A 5,000-nucleotide genomic window follows, 5' to 3' on the forward strand; every position below is an offset into this window, starting at 1 on the left:
CGTATACCTGTGCCACAAGCACACGCGATGCACGTACGTATACTATACGTGCACGCTTTTTCCTTTGTTTTGAAGGCCAGAGTATTTGTACGGCTTGACTTCTTCGCTGGTATGGTTTGTCGTGGTCTCGGTGGGGCTACAGTCCGTTGTCGATACTTACCGCATTCCACACACACGCGCACGCACACGCACACGCACACGCTCGCACTCGGGGTGTTGCATTGAGTAGATGTGCCCGAACTCAGTTTCTTTAGTGGATGGCTATGGACTCCACCCTCGCCCCCCCTCCGCCCCCCCACCCGCCCGCATTCCCCCGAGCCCCGCCTCCCCATCCCCCACCCCCACGCCCACCCCCGCCCGTGGACTGTGGTCAGTCCATTTTGAAATCCATGTTTTCTCGTGACCGCGGGTGCGTTTTCCCCACCCACGCGCCCATGTGTTGTCTTTGGACTTTGTCCCCGTCCGGGCAGAGATAGTTGTTTGTTTCCGCTTGTATGTGTGGGGTCGGAGGGTATCCTTCCTTTCCTTTCTAGGTTCTGGGCTTTGCGTGTCTGCTTCCGACAGACCTCCACCGTTCGAGAGACGATGAATTCCTGCGTTGTTCTCTGAGTGCTTGCCTGGTTTCGGTTTGCCAGTCCCCGCCTTCCCTCCCTCCCTCCCTCCCTCCCTCCCTCCCTCCGTCCGGGCAGCCGGGGATCTTGCTCGTGACCCTCTGGGCACCCCGTGCCGGCCGCCCCGGGCCCCGCCGGCGTCTCCGTGGGATTTGCCCCCGCCGAGGAGTCGCGTGGGGAGCGCGTTTCCTTCGAGGCGGCCTCCCGGCGACGTCTTCCCAGCTTCCCCGGCCCCCCCCCCCCCCCGTCTGCTGCCGGGGTCGCGCCGTGTCGTGCCGTCCCGGGAGCTAGCTCCGAGACGGACGCCTCGGGGCCGCGCCAGACGCCCGCCGGCTCGCCCCGGCGGGCTGAGCTCGGGCGTTTGGGCGGCCCGGCGCTGCTGCATCCTCGGTGGCCGGCCGGCGACAGGGAACCCGGCCCGGGGACGTTGGAGCCGTTGTCGGGAGCCACCTGGCGGCCGCTTTTATATTGTCCCTTGTCTCTGGAGCTTCGGCGACCTTCGTGAGGGCTGTGACTCGGCCGCCGGGCCCGAGGCAGAGTTCCGGGAGCCGGGCGACGCTGGCGGTGACTGTCCCGGTGGCGCCCAGGCGTGGGCGCCTCCTGCTGTCGCTTGAGATTGGGCGTGCAGGCCTATGAGGGTGTGACTGTCGCCGCGCTCTCGAGCCGGTCTGTGGGGCCGCCTGGCCTGGTCGACCAGCATCCGGCCGCGGGGACCGACCCGGCCACCCGACCCTCCTTCCTTCCTTCCCTCCCTCCCCCCACCCCACCGCCCGGTCCCCAAAGCGCCCCGCTCCGGAGGTGGGGACCGGCCCGTGCCCGTGCCCGTGCGTTTAGGCCGGTGGAGGGCGCGACGGGCTCGTTGGCGGGCGCGCGTGGGTCCCGGTGGTCGGATTCTTTCTGACCGATGCTTTTCCGAGTCGGACTCCGGAGGTGGGGACCGGGCTGGGCCGCGAGGGGTGACCCGGAGAGAGAGGCCCGGGCCCGGGTGCGGTCCCTCGTGGGCTCCGGTCGCCTGGGAGGTGCCTCCGTGCGAAAATGTTTCCAAGTCCCCCTGGGTCCGGGGACGCGGACGGGCCGGGACCTGCTCGCGCGGGTGGCCGGGGAGGGCGCACCCGGCCCTTTAGCGGGCCCACGTGGGTCCCGGTCGGCGGACGCGACTTTTTCTCACCCTCCCCCGCCCCCTCCTCCACCGCGAGTCCCGGCCGGGGTGGGGGTGGCGGTGGGGACCGGCCCGAGTCGTACTGGGTGGCCCGGATAGGGCGGCCTGGGCCCGGGCGCGGTCCCTCGTGGGCCCCGCTCGTCAGAGGCGGCAGAGTGGGATAGTTCCTTTTCTGTAACCAAGTCTTCGCCCGGGGACTCGGAGGGACCGCGGTACGGTACCTGCTCGCGCGGGCGATCCGGGGAGGGTGACCCCGGCCCGCTCGCTGCCTCTGCCACGTTTTCCCGCCCCGCCCCGCTCCACTCTGCCGCCCCCGCTGCTCGGGTCGACCAGATGGCCCCGAGAGAGCTCCGGGGCTGCTGTGGATGGGGAAGTGTTGGGGAGAGGTAGCCGGGCCGAGGTCCCGGGGAGCCCCCCCGAGGTTCGTGGATGGGCCCCGCTGCCGGGCGCCGTGATTTTTTTCGCCTGAAATGGGCCTTTTTTACCACCAGATAGGTGCTGACACGGTCTCCTCTGGCATCTCTCGCTGGGGGTTCTGGGACTCTGGACGCGCGCAGGGCGCTGGGCTTTGGACCGCCGTCCGGCGCCCGAACCGGCCCTTGCCACTTGAGCCGCCCGCTTGGGCCTGCGCGCCGGCTCTCGTGTGTGCGCCCGGCTGACCCGACCCGCGGTGCCGCCTCCGGTCTCTGGCTCACCCGAGGGCGGCGGGGCGAGGTGGTGCGTGGGTCTTCTACCCCGTGTGACTCCCCTTCCCCGCCGCAGGCACCCGGTGGTGGCTGAGACGACCCCAACCCGCAGGCTCCGTGCCACGTGTCAGGCGTTCTCCTCGCGGGGTCGTCGGCCACCTGTTGCCCGAGAAGGCAAGAGAGAGAGAAGGGGGGGGCTGGGTGCCGGCTGAGGCTGAAGCAGGCTCCTCCGGTGAGGGTCCTCGCCGTGCCCCTCCTCCCTCGGGGCCCTCGTGGCCCCCGGCTCTCTGGATTGACTGATCGATGTGGTGATGTCGCGCTCTCCTGGGCCGGGCCTTAAGTCGCGCCAGACGAGGGACGGACGTTCTTGGCGAACGGGACCGCTCTTCTCGTTCTGTCCGCGGGCCCCTCGCCTCTCTTGTGACGCCCTGCCGGCCTGCCGAGGGGTGTGTGGGAGGCAGGGGTGGTGGTCTCCGGCCCTGACCTGCGGTCTCCCGCCTCCCGCCTCACGGCGTGGGCGGGGCCGTGGTCCTCGGACGCAGCAGACGCTCTCGCTTCGCCTCCTTGGCGTGTGCCTCGCGGGCGGTCCTCCCCGCGTCGGTGGGGGCCGTCCCGCCGCTGCGCCGCGCGCCCGCTGCCGGCGCGTGAGCGTGACTTGCTCGGTCCTCTGTGGTGCCCCTGGAGCGCTCCAGGTCGTCCCTCAGGTGCGCGAGGCCGAGCGGTGGTGTCGTTCCCTTTTCCCAGCGTGCTCCTCGGGGTCTCCGCCGCGGTGGTGTGTCCCGTGAGTGGCTCTCTCGGGGGGGTCGAGACGGTAAAGGGCGCGGGGTCTTGCCTCTGTTTCTCTCCCTCGGTGGTCTCCCTCGGTGGGGGACGGGGGCCTGCCACCTCGTCGCCATCGTCCTCCCACGGTGTGCCGTGGGGGGGACTGACTTCGTGGCCGGGCCGACGCCGCGTGTGCCGCCGCCCCCACTTGCGTGTGTGTGGGGAGTCGCACACGGGCGTGGGTGCGATCGTGTTGGGCCGGGGCCTGCGAGAAGGGGGCGTCTGTCGCGCTTCTCGGGCGTGCTCCCCCCTTCCGGAGCCCGGTGGACGAGCCTGGGGGGCGGCAGAGGTTGTGCCCCCGAGGCTGTGGCCGCGAACGCTCCAGTGGGCCGTGTGCTTACCCATACCGCAGACCCCCCCCCACCCCTCCCACGGCCAGTCGTGGACTTGGTGGCTCGTGGAGCGCCTCCGTGGGCCCGAAGGGCAGAGACGATGGGTGGGGGATGACGCACCCTCGGTGAGAAAGCCTTCTCTAGCGATCCGAGAGGGAGCCTTGGGGTACCGGACCCCCCAGCCGCTGCCCCTCCCAAGCGTGCAGTGGGCCACGGTGGCCGCTGCCAGAGCCACGTGGGCGGCAGAGGCCCTCGCCCTCGCGGGAGGGCTTGCGCCGGCCCCGCGGTGGGGCCGAGTGCCGCTCTTTGCCTACCGCGGCCCGCGCCTCCCCCCTCTGAGTCGGGGGAGGGTCCCGCCAGGCCGGCGTCCGGCGCGGGGCCGTGTGTGTGCGCGTGCGGTGACCCGCGCGGTGGCGAGCCCGAGGTGGGGTTCGGGGACGCACGGACGTCCCGACTCCCCAGTCCCGCAGCCGCGAGGAGCCCGTCGCGCCTGCCCTCGCCGCGAGTCGCGGCCGGGGGCGGTGTGTGGGCACGGTGCGGGTCGCCTCGCTCGGGAGCGTTTCCCAGGGGCGCGAGCCCCGGGGGTCGGACTCAGATGAAGGCGGATGTGGCGAGGACGGAGGCGGTTGAGTTTGGGCGGACGGGTCCCTCCGTGTCACGCGGGGGGAAACCGTCGCACACGGGCCCCGGCGGCGGGGCCGGGTCGTGGGAGACCCCCAGGGTGGCCGGGGCCGGCCGGCGTCCCAGGCGTCGTGGGACCGCCCTCGTGTGTGTGGCGGTGGGACCCCGCGCTTGTTTCCCTGGCGGGCCCGGTCGTGCCTCGGCCCTTCCTGTCCCTGGGCGGGCGCCCCTGCGCCCCTGCCCCGCGGCCCTCGCCGCTGTGTGTGTGCGTGCCGCCCCCTCCCCGTGGCCGCCGGCCCTCCCCGGCCCCCAGCCCTCCGTGCCCCCTTCCCCGTCTGGGATCGAGCCGGCCTCGCCCACGTGAGGGTGTCGCCCGCCCCCCGGCCGCCGCGGCGGGCGGCGTCCCCGGGTGGAGTGCTCACGGTCCCTGAGGCGGGGGAGTCGGGCGCGGCGGCGGAGGCGTGTGGCGGGGCACGTGGGGCGGCCGGTGTGCGCGCGGGAGAGTGTTGTTGTCGCGGGGCTGGCCGCGGCTCGTGGGTGTTTGGCGGTGGTGGGCGCGAGCCCCGCGAGGGGGGGCACCCTGGTTGGGGGGCCGAGGAGGCCAGTCGGCGTCCTGGGTGCCGCGGGACCGCCCCTGCGCTGGAGGCCTCTGGCGGTGAGACCCCGTGTCGTGCCCCGGCGGCCGACTCGCGTCCGTGCCCTTAAGATGGCCCCCGGGCCTCCCTCGCGTCGGCGCGCGTCCGCCCCCGCCCGCCACGTCTTCCGCGAG

The sequence above is a fragment of the Globicephala melas genome, unplaced genomic scaffold, assembly GCF_963455315.2.
Source record: "Globicephala melas unplaced genomic scaffold, mGloMel1.2 SCAFFOLD_442, whole genome shotgun sequence".
Lineage (NCBI taxonomy): Eukaryota > Metazoa > Chordata > Mammalia > Artiodactyla > Delphinidae > Globicephala > Globicephala melas.